The sequence below is a fragment of the Protomyctophum bolini genome (genome assembly GCF_963924005.1).
Source record: "Protomyctophum bolini genome assembly, chromosome: 19".
NCBI lineage: Eukaryota > Metazoa > Chordata > Actinopteri > Myctophiformes > Myctophidae > Protomyctophum > Protomyctophum bolini.
Window position 1 is genome coordinate 7,481,746 of NC_137880.1, and position 17,018 is coordinate 7,498,763.

Consider the following 17,018-nt stretch of genomic DNA (forward strand, 5'->3'; position numbering starts at 1 on the left):
ATAGCAGACCTACAAGCCAATAGCTAAAGCACGACATGATGCTAACAACAAAATGGGTTCCCGGGCCCAGAATGGGATATTATAGGTGTAGCGTTTCAAACTACAGACGCTGAACAACAATAGATGCAGCCACCATGCTCTCCTCTGTTCGCACGCACGCGCGCACACTCGCACACACACACACACACACACTATGAACACATCTCACAGCTGTTGTTTGTGTTGTGTATAATGTGAGTGAGTGTGATATGCGAGAGAGGGAGACATGAGAGAGACTGGGTTAAAGGGAGAATATGTGGGAAGCGTAACATGTTATTAGGTCACCACATTGAAAACCTCATCCAGGGGTGTGGGCGGAGTGTGTGTGTGTGTGTGTGTCTCTGTTACTTGGCCGATTTGAATTAGTTGTAGGAAACCAGCTGTTTTCTTCTTAGCTCTGAGTAACTCCCTCTCACCTCCCCACACACACACACACACACACACACACACACACACAATGACATCATAATGGTAACCCTAACCCGCCCTCCCTCCCTCACTGACTCACTCAGGAAGCGATGTGGATAATATCATTGAAACATCAGCAAGACAATCGAATGACAGGCAAAGATATATTCCGAAAAATTGTTCCAAAAGGCCAAATCCACATGCAAGCTCAGAGAGGAGAGATTGTGTGCACCATGTCGTCATTGTCGCGTACGCATGTATATCAAGGCGGGGGGAACTCAAGGAGACGATGATGCCACTGGTTTCTAAAGTGTCCACAGCCCTCCTGTGAGACACTACTAGAAAAAGTACCATTTTATCATGAGCATTAAGTGAGGACCAATAACCCTTCTCCCATGTTTTGGTCAAACCATATGGGCTTCCATTGGAAATGCATTGGAGCGGGCCGTTAAATAAGCACAGACACAAGACAAACGCAAGACAGGTGTGTTGAATGACTTGAACGCAGCCCAGCAAGCGGTTTAAGGCGCACGTATGGACTCTCTAAAGCAGGACGACGGCGAGTCTGCGGGTTCGATAACCGCCGAGCCCCGACGACCTTTCACTAACCGTCAATGGAAACAGGCAGAAAAAGGCCCCAAAAATAGCAAAAAGAAAAAAAGAAAAGCCACTCCCCAACTTAAGTCCCGACGCATCGCGACACTTTTGTGTGAGTGTACGTACAAAACACTCACACGGTGAACTTTGTAGTGTTACAAAGTATTGTAGGATATTTAACCCATTTTGGGGCGGGAACCCCTTTTGGTGTTTTGAGCATTATGTTATACTATTGAAAAATAGCAGATCTGCAAGCTCGTAGCGCGGCACCGAGTGGCGCGCTACGAGCTTGTATATAGGTCTGCTATTTTTGAAAAATCGTGAAAATGTCGTGCAAATCTTTGAATATATATATATATATATTCTTTCAGAGCCAACGTTTTTAACTCAAATCTTTGCTTTTAGAATCGTCCTCAAATGGGTTAATTTACGAGAAGAAAAAAAATAAATACAAGGTTTCTGCCCGTCAGCAGAAAATGTAATCAGCATTTTTTTTTCTTTTTACTCCAATGTGACCTCGAACGCACGCCACGAACGCACGCCACGCACGCGCCATACGTCCCTAATCCACGCTGTTCTCTTGCACAGCACATGCACCCATCTGTCACACCCTGACTATATATATATATATATACTATATATATATATATATACTATATATATATATATATATACGCAAAACGCAAAAAGAGGGGAAAGGAATCAAAATAAAACACAACTCATGGGTCCGTCTGCTTTTGTTTTGTTGCACTCTGTCAAATTAAAACACCTGCGGTGCAGAAACTGACTGAAGAGGGTAAATACAGAGAGTGAAAACAGAGACGCTCTCTCTCTCTCTCTCTCTCTCGGGTTATTATTAAAATTATGTTACGTAAGCTTTTTTTTATCTGTCTGTGTGTGTGTGTGTGTGTGTGTGTGTGTGTGTGTGTGTGTGTGTGTGTGTGTGTGTGTGTGTGTAAAGCACACGGCCTGCTCTGTGTGGTGGCACATTGTGAACACCCCTGCTGTGAGCCGTTGTCCTGTTACACCTAGGACGTGACAGCTAGGACGTGACAGCTAGGACGTGACGGCTAGGACGTGACAGCTAGGACGTGACAGCTAGGACGTAACAGCTAGGACGTGACGGCTAGGACGTGACAGCTAGGACGTGACGGCTAGGACGTGACAGCTAGGACGTGACAGCTAGGACGTAACAGCTAGGACGTGACAGCTAGGACGTGACAGCTAGGACGTGACAGCTAGGACGTGACAGCTAGGACGTGACAGCTAGGACGTGACGGCTAGGACGTGACGGCTAGGACGTGACGGCTAGGACGTAACAGCTAGGACGTGACAGCTAGGACGTGACGGCTAGGACGTGACGGCTAGGACGTGACGGCTAGGACGTGACGGCTAGGACGTGACGGCTAGGACGTGACAGCTAGGACGTGACAGCTAGGACGTGACAGCTAGGACGTGACAGCTAGGACGTGACGGCTAGGACGTGACGGCTAGGACGTGACAGCTAGGACGTGACAGCTAGGACGTGACAGCTAGGACGTGACGGCTAGGACGTAACAGCTAGGACGTGACGGCTAGGACGTGACAGCTAGGACGTGACAGCTAGGATGTGACAGCTAGGACGTGACAGCTAGGACGTGACGGCTAGGACGTGACGGCTAGGACGTGACGGCTAGGACGTAACAGCTAGGACGTGACGGCTAGGACGTGACAGCTAGGACGTGACGGCTAGGACGTGACAGCTAGGACGTGACAGCTAGGACGTGACAGCTAGGACGTGACGGCTAGGACGTGACAGCTAGGACGTGACAGCTAGGACGTGACAGCTAGGACGTGACAGCTAGGACGTGACGGCTAGGACGTGACGGCTAGGACGTGACGGCTAGGACGTGACGGCTAGGACGTGACGGCTAGGACGTGACAGCTAGGACGTGACGGCTAGGACGTGACGGCTAGGACGTGACGGCTAGGACGTGACAGCTAGGACGTGACAGCTAGGACGTGACAGCTAGGACGTGACAGCTAGGATGTGACGAAAGCTCGCCATCCTTATAGCAACGGGTTGCTATAACCGTTTTGAATTGGCACAATTGGACAAATCGCTTTTGGGGGTGTGGGATTTATATATAGCGGAAAAGGGCTAAATCAAAATAACCGTGCTAATAGTTATGGCAAAAAATGATTTTTACAGAAATGCAGAACACGTCATTCTAAAAGTGACAAGTTATAAAGTCCTCTGTGTGCACAATAATAATTACTATCATTCCATTCCACCCCTCCCCCCCCCACCCCCACCCCCACCCCCACCCCCCACCCCTCTCTCCCCCTCCCCCGTTTGTGTGTGAGAATAAAGGGTCAGCTCATAACTACTATTGTGAACGGCTAACTCCTCTATTCACCGATTAGCGCAGCGAGCCGCAATGCTTGCGCGCGAGCGCGCGTGTGTGTGTCTGTGAGAGAGAGAGAGATGGACAGAGAGTGTTGCAAGGGGGAATGGGGGAGGTAGCATGCACATGAACATGAGTAGACTGTGTGTGTGTGTGTGTGTGTGTGTGTGTGTGTGTGTGTGTGCGCGCGTGCGTGCGTGCATGTGTGTGTACATGTGACATAGAAACAGATGAAAGAAAGAGTGAACGACAGGAAGCAAGTGTCTCTCTCTCTCTCTCGTGCATGATAAAATAAAAATAAAAGTAGGTGAAACAGCACATGGGCCCGTGTGGCCTCTCTCTGTGTGTGTGTGTGTGTGTGTGTGTGTGTGTGTGTGTGTGTGTGCGTGTGTGTGTGTGCACCTCTCCGTACACAGGTGGGTGTGGGCCGTTACCGTGGTAACGTGCCTCCATCAAGGGGTGGAAACAACAGGTGCAGTGTTTTGAGGTGTTTTTTTTTTTCTTTTCCCCTTCTTGGGTCACAAAGTATACCAAGAGTATATCATTAAACCCACTGACTGATATACTGTGACTATAGACAGCGCACTGTATACTGTAATATCCAACTATACAGTACTGTACTGTAAACTGTACGCTGCAATCTGTATATGGAAAATATACCTTCATTCAGGTATAGCATCAAACAATGTGTGTGTGTGTGTGTGGGGGGGGGGGGGATATGTTATTAATTGCAATAATAAAAAAAATAGCAGCTCAATCTGCCCCACGCCTAACCCATTCTGAACGGGAACCCCTTTTGGTGTTAGCATCATGTCATGCTTTAGCTATTGAAAAATAGCAGATCTACAAGCTCGTAGCGCGCCACCGAGTGGCGCGCTACGAGCTTGTAGGTCTGCTATTTTTGAAAAATCGAAGAACGACTGACATTTTTTAGAATCTGATCTCAGGTCAGAATGGGTTCATCAGACCCAGTGTGTGTCCAGTGGAAACCTCGTATGAATCTGATCTCAGGTCAGAATGGGCTAAAGTCTCGCGTTGCCGCGTATACATACAGCCAGAACAACTATTTCACAATCTCCGAATGCCATTTCCAATATTTCACTTTTTCCTTTTATTTTTTTCATTTCGTTGCTATAAAAGCAACGAGCTATACTGTACATTGTGGCAGGCTAGATCACGCGACATGTGTCGTTTGTCAAGTTGTGGGATACACAGCCACAGTCTGTGGACTTACGGGACTATAATGGGTCACACATCCAAGCGACTTGCAGTTGCAGTTCCAACCAGGGCTCTTCTTTCGTCCACGAAGAAACAAGACAGCAGCCCCGCTAAACCTGAAAGACTGTGTATAGATGCTTAGGTGATTTCTATTTATATTAGGATATACATTGCGCGACTGTAAAGACTTAAAACGCAAGTGGCGAGGAGGCTCCACTTCCACTGTGAGGGAAGTATACATTGCGCTCAGAATCTGAGCGGACACTCCCCTTTCCGGACTGAAGCACTGTGCATATACCATGAAAATAGTCTAGTTCCAAATTGAATTGCAGTATAGGCCACCACCGCTCAAGGAGCAACTGTTTCCCTTCCGTCTTATTTAGATAGTATAGCGCCCACTCCATGTGGAACCCTGACCCCTGTCTTTTGATTCGCATTTCATTTGAAACGCAACGCACTGGGCCACGCCCCTTGCTGCACAGGATCTGAGGCCACTTTTCCTAGACTATACCCACAGAGCAGGTGAAGTCTATTGAGTTAATTAGGTCACTATATGGCACCAGCAGGTGTAGTTCGTTCAGTGCAATCAAGCCCCGGTTCATGTACCAGTTGTGCCAAGTACAATTTCATTCTTGCTAGTAGTGGAGGAAGAATGAAAGTCCACCCTGTTAAACTCACTCCCTGTAAACAAATGCAGGGAGATTTATAGCATTAGCATACATGCTTCATTTACCGTTTACACTAGAGAAGGCTTCCAGAAGAACATTGCAAATGTATCAGCTGGTTTTGAATGCTGGACATTTCAACCAAAAAATATTTGACTTATTTTCCCTCAATTACAGGCCCACATGGAGCCTTGAATTGATGATTGATTCGTGGTTCATTTGCGGGGGTTTGTGACGCATTCCTAATAGAAAGACTTTTTACTATATGTTCGAATTGAAATCCCGAATAATTGCCATTTTTGAATTTGGAATCCTGAAACGTTTGAAATCAATAATATCTCAGCAACACCCCCGCGACCCGACTACGGATAAGCGGTTGAAGATGGACGGGTGGAAGTTGTCCGTTATTTGTCAGAAGAAATATAGACCTATACATATTGTAGCTATAGTATACACCTCGACGTGTTGTCACAACAATGCGGATAGGTATTTGGACACAAATATTATTCAAGGGATGGACAAAAAAAATATGTTGTCCATCCCTTGAATATAATAACTTTATTATTAAAAACAAAAGTGTGGCCTCAATAACATGCAGTCTTTATCTCTGCAGGAAATTGCATAATGTTACAACAATGTTTGTCTGCACTGCAGGTCCACAGGGCGCGCACACACACACACACACACACACACACACACACACACACACACACACACACACACACCACACACACACACACACACACACACACACACACACACACACACACACACACACACACACACACACACACACACACACACGGAGGGGGTCCTTGTGGCAGAGTCAAGTTTCAGGGCAGTGTGACCTCTGAACCCAAAACCAGGACCAGTGTTGAAACTACATGAAAGCTATAAGCTATGATGTGTGTACAGGACAGACAGGCAGGCACACATAGGAGACAGACATTGTAGCATCACTAAGTAAATAGTCAAATACTACAATTGAAGGCAAAACATACGCAAGTATAGGAGTGGGAATCATTACAAAAGGGAACACGCAACGTGTTCAGTCATTTCTCTCACTCTCTCGTCAGTGACAATGGGTTCTACTTTGCCATTGTCTGCCTGTCTGTCTGTCTGTCTGTCTGTCTGTCTGAGTTTCCCTGTCTGTCTGTAGGTTATAGTACATTCTAAAAATACACTGAACCATCGCTCAACAATGTACATAAAAACAGGAAGTGGGCCCGTTATGCAAAATATGTTGGTGGGGGGGGAGGGGGGGGGGGGGGGGGGGGGGGGTGTGTCTGTCTCTCTCTCTCTCTCTCTCTCTCCCCTCTCTCTCCCGGTGGTCTGGGTGACGTCTGGGTCTCTGTCTCTTCCAACACTAGAGTTCATTGATTGAGCAATGTGGAAAACAGTCTGACTAGAGAGAGAATGATCTTTCCCTCACACACACACCCGAATTCTGCGGAGAACTGTATAGCATCTCTGTGTCTCTCTCTCTCTCTCTCTCTCTGATCATGTCTGTGGTGCATTTTCAGATTTAGGTTTGTTTTCCGATGCTGCCGCATGCGTGCACCATGTATACTTATTTTAAGTTCTTTTAAGTGTTTTGCCAACTATTTGAGGTGGCGAATGTGTTTTTGAACATGCACGGAGAAACGTCAAACAGTACCCGTATTATACAGAAAATAATAATACACACATCTTTTGAGCGGTGCAACCACTCCAAGGAACAGCAATGTGACGTTAACCCATGCACCTATATGTGACTGTGAGCACCAGTATGACTATTAGTACCAGTAGGGGCGCTGTTGTGCCATAAACAGAGAGATAGTGCTGCACTGTTGCCTGCTAATGAGAGAGAGAGAGAGAGAGGGGGGGGGTTGCACCACTCAGTTCTCACGGGTGTGATTTATTCATTTCTTAAATCAAGTTGTTATAGCAATTAGGCCAATTGTGCTGAGCGCATGCTTTCGCGATAAGGTGGCCCACCTGTGTTGCTGGAGATCGAGACCCTCCACTGATTAATCTGTTTTTAACCCATTCAGTACGGAACACCCTTTTGGTGTCTTAAGCATTACGTTATACTTTAAGCTGTTGAAAAATAGCAGATCGACAAGCTCGTAGCGCGGCACCGAGTGTATAGGTCTGCTATTTATTTATTTATTTTAAATCATGAAAATGCGCCATAAATCTTTGAAAATGTATTCTTTCAGAGCGAACGTTTTTAACTCAAATATTTGCTTCGGGGGGGGGGGTGGGGGGGTGTCCCTGGAACAACATATGTTCAGATGGGGGATAGCAGACCTATACAAGCTCATAGCGCGCCACCGAGTGGCACGCCAAGAGCCTGTATAGGTCTGCTATTTTTTTTTAATCGAAGAACGACTGACATATAGAAACACAGCTTTTTGTCAGAAAACTGTCATTTTCAAAACAGACATTTTTTTAGAATCTGATCTCAGGTCAGAATGGGTTAACCATGCTCGGCCCCGGGCCAGCAACCACAGGCTCACATCCCCCCCCCCCCCCCCCCCCCCCCTCATAAGTCCCTCTCTCCTCGCCCGCACTCTCAGGACCGGGACACTTGCTGAGAGCAGTCTCTCTCACTCTCTCACTCTCTCGCTCCTCTCTCTCTCTCTCCCCCCCCCCCCACACATATATATCGTCCAACATCAGCGGAAACCCTCGACGTCCAAAACTGTTGCTTGTCAGAAATGGAGAAAAAAAGAAGAATAAAGAAAACACAACCCATGTTCCGAACGGATCCAATGAAAATGATTTACCGTATAAGTCACATGCGGTTTCAAACATTTGCCCAAAATCTCACAGAAAGAAATATGCTACGACATATAGCAAAGATCTACAATAAAGCTCGTGGCTAGTTTTGCTACTTTAGGGCACAAAAACGAAATGCCAGTTAAAAATGATATAATAATAAATAAATAAAACTCTTATCATTGTGCATCCTCCTCATTCCAGGACAATCAGAATTGGACATATACTCGCCTTCGTGGTGTTACGCAATGCTTGTGTTTCACACTCAATAAACACACATTGTCCCAGGCATTTAATGTTTGCGTTACAGGACAAAGTTTGTGTAGCACAAAACACCAAGTGGACATCGGCCTATCGCACCTCAAAAGGAAAAAAAAGCTGAAATATGGCGACATAAAAGGTCAAGGTTTCTGCCCCACAGCAACAATACCCCCCTTGCTGTCCCCCCTCTCTCTCTCTCTCTGTCTCTCTTCTCTCTCCACACACACACACACACACCTCCTCTCTCTCTCTCTCTCCATCTCGGTAATAAAGAATATTCCCTCCCACGGCCGTGAACGCGATAGGCAGGAACATTGCATTATACTGGTTTCCATTCATACAGTTACACAACATGGCTCTCTCTCTGAAGGGGATGAAAGCCAGTGTGAACGCAGCGCCCTGCGGCGCAGACACTCTGCGCCGCGTCCAGAGCACAAAAGGCTCACCGGGGGGGGGGGTGGGCTTTACAGTGAGAAATGGTTTATTTATTTATGCACCCCTCTTTAAAAAAACCCATTAATTAACCCATTCTGACCCGAGATCAGACTCCGTCTTCTGTGTCAGTCGCTCTTCGATTTTTCAAAAGTATAGCAGACCTATATGCAAGCTCGTATAGCGCGCCACTTGGCGGCTATGCACTATGAGCTTGTGGATCTGCTATTTTTTCCAATATCTCTCCGTCTCTGGGCACAACAGCGCCACCGGTGCCCCTTACTGGTACTCATACGTATAGTAACATAGTCACATACATATAGGTTATCACGGACATTGCTGTTCCTTGGGAGTGGTTGCACACTCAAAAAACACCAAAAAGGGGTTTCCCGCATCCCCAACTGAAGAGTTAAAGATCTAATAATAATAATAATAATAACAATAATAAGGGTCCATTTGGTCTAGCAACTCTCCAACATTAGCATGGGGGACCACCCTGGGAACCCCCTCAAAGACCACCGGTGGTTCCCCCCCCCCATCCCCTGGGAGTGACCCCATCCCCTGGGAGTGACGCGCCGCCACACACTGGCGCCTCCATGGAAGAAGCGGTGCGGCCGTCGGGGCAGAATGTTGTGGGTTTCATCGTGTCCTGCTGGTTTGCTTCAGTGCAGTGGAGACACATGACCCTCACGCGGCCCGGCCACATCTAAAGCAGCGCCACTATATATACTTAACCCATTCTGACCCGAGATCAGATTCTAAAACATCGTCTTCTACACACATCCGGACAGTTTCTGGAAAAAGCTGTGTCAGCGGTTCTCAAAAATAGCAGACCTATACAAGCTCGTAGCGCGCCACTCGGTGGCACGCTATATACGAACTTGTAGATCTGCTATTTTCCAATAGCTAAAGCATATAACGTAATGCTAACACCAAAAGGGGGTCCCGCCCGAGATGGGTTATATCAATCAACATGACAACTGAACAACATTTATTTTTAGCAAAGGCCCATCCAGCCGGCCTGTGTCGAATTCTAACCAGTGTCCACACATAATATGCTCTTTTTTTTTTTTTTTTTTCTCCACCCGTCTTTGAAATGACTGCTTGCACAAAAATCAAACCACACTATATTTATGCTCAATTGACCGGCATATAGGCATATAGGGCCCTACATGGGTTCTACAGATCTGGGACCAGATTTGACTGAGGGGCTGCCATTGGAAATTATTTCATCAAATTTTTTCGTGTCGTGTGAAAGCAGGGAATCACACATTGGTTGTTCCAGTTTGACCCACCAGTTTTGGAGATTATGGCTGAGTAATAAGAGTAGTAAAGTCTTGCAGAAAAAACTTCCGTGGTCTCTAACATTACACCCTATAATAGCTACATGTTTAAGCATTTATTTCATGGTTTACGTGTCGTTTTCAGCTCCGACACTTACGTCAGTGTCGACAACACAGCCTACAGATTATACTCATACAGAAAAACGCAGAAAATAGCTAATCTATACAAGCTCCCAACACGTCGTGCCGCGACGCTGATAACAGCAGATCTACAAGCTCACGACGCAAAGTGTAAAATCCCAGTCATTGCGACGACATCAAAACACATATAGTCAACCGAACCAAGCCACTAGACCGCACACTCAAAACTATTGCAAGCGCGACTAAATGTGACTAAGACTAAAATGTGACTAAAATGAAAAGTATTCAAGAGACTATAAGCTGACTAAAGCTATAGAATCTAAATTTGCTGTCAAAAACAACACTGGACTCAGTATGGGGGGGGGGGGGTGTGTGTGTATGTGGGTTATCTATCTGTGTGTGGGTTGTCCTGACCTCGACTCTTCAACAGGAACTGTCACATCAACTCTCTCTCACACGCACGCACACACACACGCACGCACGCACACACACACACACGCACGGATGTTCCCATAGCCTTTCCGAATGGTTAGGCAATCTCTCTTTCTGTCCCTCCCTCTTCTCTCTCTCACACACACACACACACACACACTCTCTCTCTCACCATCTCCCTCTCCGTCACTTCTCACTCAGTCTTTCGGCCCCCAATCTCTCCATCTCTTTCACCTCCTTGCCGTCTCTCTCTCTCTCTCTCTCTCTCTCTCTCTGTTATGCTTTAGCTATTTGTCAAAAATAGCAGATCTACAAGCTCATAGCGCGCCACCGAGTGGCGCGCTACGAGCTTGTAGGTCTGCTATTTTTGAAAATCGAAGAACGACTGACATTTTTTTTAGAATCTGATCTCAGGTCAGAATGGGTTCATCAGACCCAGTGTGTGTCCAGTGGGAAACCTCGTATGAATCTGATCTCAGGTCAGAATGGGTGGGTCAGAAACGGTGGCCCCGAGCCAAGATATATACCGTGTGGAAGAAAAAAAACACCACCACGACGATGTAAAGTCACGTTAAATAATGGCAAATAGTCACCGCGGATTCCGATGCTTTTTAATTATATAGTCGCTTTCTTTTACTTTTTAAAGAGTTAAAAGATCTATAAAAAAAAGGTCCATTTGGTTATCAACTCTCACTATACCTTGAACCCCCTCAAGGACCGCTGGTGGTCAATTATGTGATAAAAAATAAATCACACCCGTGTGAACTGAGTGGTCTCTCTCTCTCCCCCCCCCCCCCTCTCATTAGCAGGCAACAGTACAGCACTATCTCTGTCTCTGTTCTGGCAAAACAGCGCCCCTACTGGTACCAATAGTCACACTCGTGCTCACCAACGACACATGAACCAACGGGACCATTGCTGTTCCTTGGAGTGGTTATGCACCACTTCAAAAATGAAAACGATCGCAGAGGCAGGCATCTGGTTTGGAATGGAGACACAAACTTTAGTGACCATAATTCATTATTCACAAGGCAGCCATTTTACACCATCATCATCATCATCATTCATACATGGATAGAGGAGGGAGGGGGGGGGGGGGGGGAGGGGGCGTGGGGGCTCTAGCATGACAGCCAGCGACGCTTCATGGGAGAAAAAAAAGAAAAGAAAAGAAAGCCCAATGCATACATGCATCCGTTTGGGCTTAGCGTGTACCGGTGTTGTTGGAGCAATACAACCTCAGTGTCTCCCCCCCGTCTCTCTCTCTCTCTCTCTCTCTCTCTACTCCCACCAGAGAGGCTTCTCTCTCTCTCTCTCCCTCCAATTAACCCATTCAGGACCGAGGCCGGATTCGACGAAAATGTCTTCTCTAAAAGTCACGAGAGTTCTCTCTGAAAAATCCATGTTTCTATATATATGTCAGTGGTTCTCAATCTCAACCTATATTCCATGCAGGGACCCCAGAATTATCTGCATATTTGGACCGCCGGGAAACCACATCTGTAATTGTGTTGTTCCAAATCCCAAAGCAAAGATTTGAGTTAAAAAAAATATATATATATATTCAAAGATTTGCGCAGGTTTCTTTTTACGATCTTCCAAAACATAGCAGATCTACAAGCTCACTCTGTGCCGCGCTATATTATAGCGCTCGGTGGCGCGCTGTATAGATCTGCTATTTATTCCCCAACAGCCAAAAGTAAAAAGAAAAAGAAAAAAAAATGGTTAAATGAATTGGTGTGTGAAGCTATAATATTAAAGTCGACACACGGATGCGTTCCCCGGGTCTTAATGGGTTAAAGCGTCTCATTAGCGGAGGGCTGCCTGACAGCGAGCCAACTCCGCTAGAATCCCAGCGTTCTGCGACATCCTGTTATGCTGGCTGCTGCTAGTACTAACCCCCCCCCCCCAGATTCACAAGAACAAGATCCCAATGTGGGCGCCGGACGCCCCGAACTGGTGGGTGACTGTATATAAGGGTCTGCGCTATATGCGCGATTCTTCTTCTTTGCTCAAAATGTTGAATCTCTGTTTTCTTCCACAACAATAAAATTCGAGATCATACGATTCTCACGTTCCCCCTCAATTTGTTTCCCCCCCGCGGAAATTAAAATCTTTGGAATGTATTAGTCGCTGAACGTTATATACTGCATTAAAAATGTAGATTGGCTATTTTTTACACGTCAAGGACCCCCAGATTGACACTAATTAGCCATAATTAACCCATAAGAGAAGATTTTAAGGTTGTAGCAGTGATTCTCAACCCGGTTTAATTTCAAAGACTCCCAGTTTGACATATATTGGCATATTAGTCTAGACGGACGGACCCCCATTTAACGGCATTTCTATATCTCTGGGACCCCCAATGTACAGTATATATATATATCGTGAAGTAAATGCTAATTTAACTCTTGAGAGTGTACAAATGGAACCAAATGGACCGGTCAGGGGTCCATTTGGGGGTCCCCCCAGACCCCACTTTGGGTCATTGCCATATAGGAGACATGCTGACTGAACTCAGTCATGGGCCTTGTGGCGACTGAACTTTAATCCACGTGTGTGTGTGTGTGTGTGTGTGTGTGTGTGTGTGTGTGTACAGACCAGCAAGGACACCCACACACACACACACACAGTGTCACACACACACAGTTGGGGATAGATTTGAAGGGTGCCGTTTGTTAATACCCTTGGCACACGGCCAGCTGCCCCTGATATTAGGGGGGTCTGTGGCTCAGACAGTGTCTGTCTGATGCGTTCCAGTGACTCTTTAATACTTGCATTCCACTCCATTCCAAAGCACACAACATGCCATCACACGGCCAGGGGGAAGAAGAGACGGCAAAGTGGGAGAAGAAAGAGACGCCGGCCCGGCCCGCCCCACCCCGGCCCGGCCAATGACGAAAATGCATTTAGTCAGGGGGGAGGGAGGGAGGAAAAGGGCATGAGACTTGATTTGATTACACTTTAACCCATTTAGAACGGAGAACAGATTCTCTACTGAAATGTCTTCCGAATCATGACGGTTTTTTCTGGAAAAACCCCTATGTTTCTGTGTCAGTGCAGGTTCTTCAAACGATTTCATGTCAAGGTCCGGGACCCCGAATATTTATATGTAATTGGACGCTGACCATATGGTGTTTCAGGGACCCCCCCCCCCACACCCGAAGCAAAGATATGAGTTAAAACGATTGCTGTGAAAGAATATAGAATATTCAAATATTCAGATTTGTGCCACGTTTTCACGATTTTTGCAAAGATGGCAGATCTACAAGCTCGTATAGTGCGGCACTCTGTGCCACGCCATGAGCTTGTAGATCTGCTATTTTTTTCAACACAAGACGTCGCGGGCGCGCACGTCCTCGCCGGTCTAAATGGGCTAAATGACCATAATGTAATATTGATGTTCGGCAGCGATGGCGGGAGAAGTATACACAGGTTGTTTTACTTCAGTAAAAAAAAAAAGTATAGCGAATACCACAAAATTAAGATATATTCGGCGTGTTAAATATTAAAAAAAATCTGACTCGTATTGGCATAAAAGAAGATACTACTAGAGCACCAAGTTGTCGTGTTCTCAACAGTTACATGTTGATGATTCCTTGTGTACCATGTCTTTTCTTTAGTTTATACTATATATATATATATATAATCTTGATGAATTGAATACAGCGGTCCACAATGGAAACACAAGCCCTCACAAACAGTCAATGAACGTATCCAAATCCAATCGATCAACGTAAAGAAAAGCCTAAAGTAAAAAAAAAATATAATAAAGCTCAAGTGGTTAGTGTATACACTTTGTAATCTAAACTACTTTACTTGAACATTAAAAAAAAAAAAAGTCCAGTACTTTTTAATACTTTACTACTGTGACTCCACTAATAATCCATTTGAAGATATCCCCAACTGTTCGCTCCACTACACAATTATACTCTCGACAGCTTTAGCTTTAGAGACAGGGTGGTGCTTTCCAGTTTCCACCCACCACTGATGCTGCTGTAGACACTGACGTGTATGCCCTGTGTATACATCACAGCGTAATGTGTACATTGACGAGGCCCCGCTTTCTGCCCAGTACTAGACAACACACTGACTGAGCGTACAGGTGTCAACACAGCTATATAGCTATGCCACGCGGTTAAGTTGTCTATAGCGGCCTATATGCTCGCCTCGCTGCGTTTCTGCACGTCTGCAGCCTAGTTGAGCCTCTCGCCATCTGTCAAACCATGGATCCTATATGGATTTGAATGGGGACGGGTGGGTGGGTCGGCCGGCCACACACACACACACACACACACACACACGTCACACACACACACACACACGGCACACACACATCCCTTGGAGACCTAGATTTAGCATTTTATAAACAATATAGCCTAGCTCTTTCTTCCATAATCCTCTAAATCTCAGAATGTTCTTTAATTTGTGTCAAGATCATGCACTCCCCCTTTAGCCCCATAGACTGGACAGAAATAGTTCTTTATTCTACATTCACAGACATTGTCCGAGTCGAGTCCTTATTCTTCTTCAAGATTGGAGTCAAACTACTGCCAGTAATGAAGTATTGTAATGTATTATATTTTGTGCGAAACTATGAATCTTGTTCTCAGGCAGGAAACAACAAGTCAGCCACCTGTGTGTGTGTGTGTGTGTGTGTGTGTGTGTGTGTGTGTGTGTGTGTGTGTGTATTAGTAACGCGTCACACACAACAGAAAACCAGTCCATGTTGGTATAGGGTTTGGCTTCCAACACCCTGATGTATAGCAGCAAAGACAGCAGGTTTTCAAACAACCAACCATAGCTGGCGTTATACAGCTAAGAAGACAAATCCACAAGAGCAATGTATAATGGTGCATTGCTTCATTCAATCATTAAAAAAAAAAGTTACTGGTCATTCAATGAACCTTTTTTTGCACCCCTTCTTTTTGTAGTACAGTATAGTGGTTCTGAAAGTTGGGTCCTGGGGAGAGTGGGGACCCCCAGGGGTTATTCCCACTTCCAAATGAGCTCAGTCTCTACACTACACAGCATCAAAAGTCCACTTGTGCCAATCATCTTATCAATGTAGGGGTCCTTCTTGACATGAAAATGCTTGAGAGAACCACTATACTGCATTACAAATTCTATACAAGACCACCAAACGTCTTTGCTCAACCAACCGTGAGTGATACACATGCAGTGTGTGCATTCCATATTCGTGCAACTGTGCATTATGGTGGAACAACGTGAAACAGACTACACCACACACACACACACACACACACACACACACACGTCTATCGATTGGAACAAGGTCCACTCACTGTGACGGGGACAGTTTGAAAGAAGCACGCCACCAGTAACCATGCAGTAACCACACGTGGAAAAGACTTGACTATAGAGTAGTATTCGACCAGATTCCTGGCCAAAGCATTTACTACAACAAAAAAAACACACACATACCAAGACTAAAAGAAAACGTTGAAAAACAACGATGTAAAATAAACATGTTAAATAATGTAAAATATCATGGCGGGGGGGGGGGGTGATGAGAGAGATGAGGCGCCATGAAATATGTTTTCATGGAAGGTTAAGGTATAAAGACCGCATCGGCGGATTGTGATATATACACACGTCGCGAGCCTTTTTTTTATGTTACATTAGGCTACATAGAGTAACAGACCCATGTTTTAACAATCAGAATCCTCATACTGCAAACGTTTGTGGCATTGTATGCATAGTAGCGACGATAAATGCACCGAATTTTGCCCGCAAAAGCACCGAAAACATCTGCAACAAGCAAGCTTGGCTGGGTGCTATATGTGGCGTGTGTGTGTGTACAGTGTGTGTGTGTGTGTGTGTGTGTCTATGTATGTAACACACGACACAACAATCACGTGGTATTTTTTTTTAAAAAAGGGTTAAAAGTATTTTACCTGGGCCGTTTTGTTTTTTTCTTCCTTTGAATCCCCCGACCGACGAAGAGGACAGAAGATAAAACGTTAACTTTTTTTGTCTCCCCCTGCACCTCCTCCAAAAAAAAGAACGTGTCCTCCTCCAAAAAAAGTCTGTCTCCTATGTGTGTGTTGTCCCCCGAAAACGTGTCCCGTACCGTCCCCTCCTCTTGTCTCTCCAGTCCACGATAAAATAATGTGTGTGTGCGTGTCAGCGTGTGTGTGTGTGTGTGTGTGTGTGTGTGTGCGTGTGTGTCCACAAATCTCACATCCACTGAATTCTCACTCTCCTCCTCCAAAGCCCTGATTTAAGCTCCGTCCGTACGACGGCGTCGCGCGCCCAGGAAAATAGCCGATCTGCAAGCCTACACACTGCCAAACAAACCGACCGCTGTGGTCTTGTAGATCGGGCTGCCTACCGCCGCTACTCAAGCCCCGCCCACCTACGGCAGAAAAAGG

General features: G+C 45.8%; 1 protein-coding gene across 4 annotated transcripts in view; it reads right to left on the reverse strand.

Annotated features, from left to right (window-relative positions):
* Positions 1-16,790, reverse strand: part of epb41l2 (erythrocyte membrane protein band 4.1 like 2) — a 117,875-nt gene extending 101,085 nt beyond the window's left edge. For all 4 annotated transcript variants that reach the window (XM_080791596.1, XM_080791595.1, XM_080791597.1 and 1 more), the window contains exon 1: positions 16,542-16,790. The gene's annotated coding sequence lies outside the window, so the exon portion shown is untranslated. The remainder of the gene's footprint in view (positions 1-16,541) is intronic.
* Between the last annotated feature and the right edge of the window lie 228 nt (positions 16,791-17,018).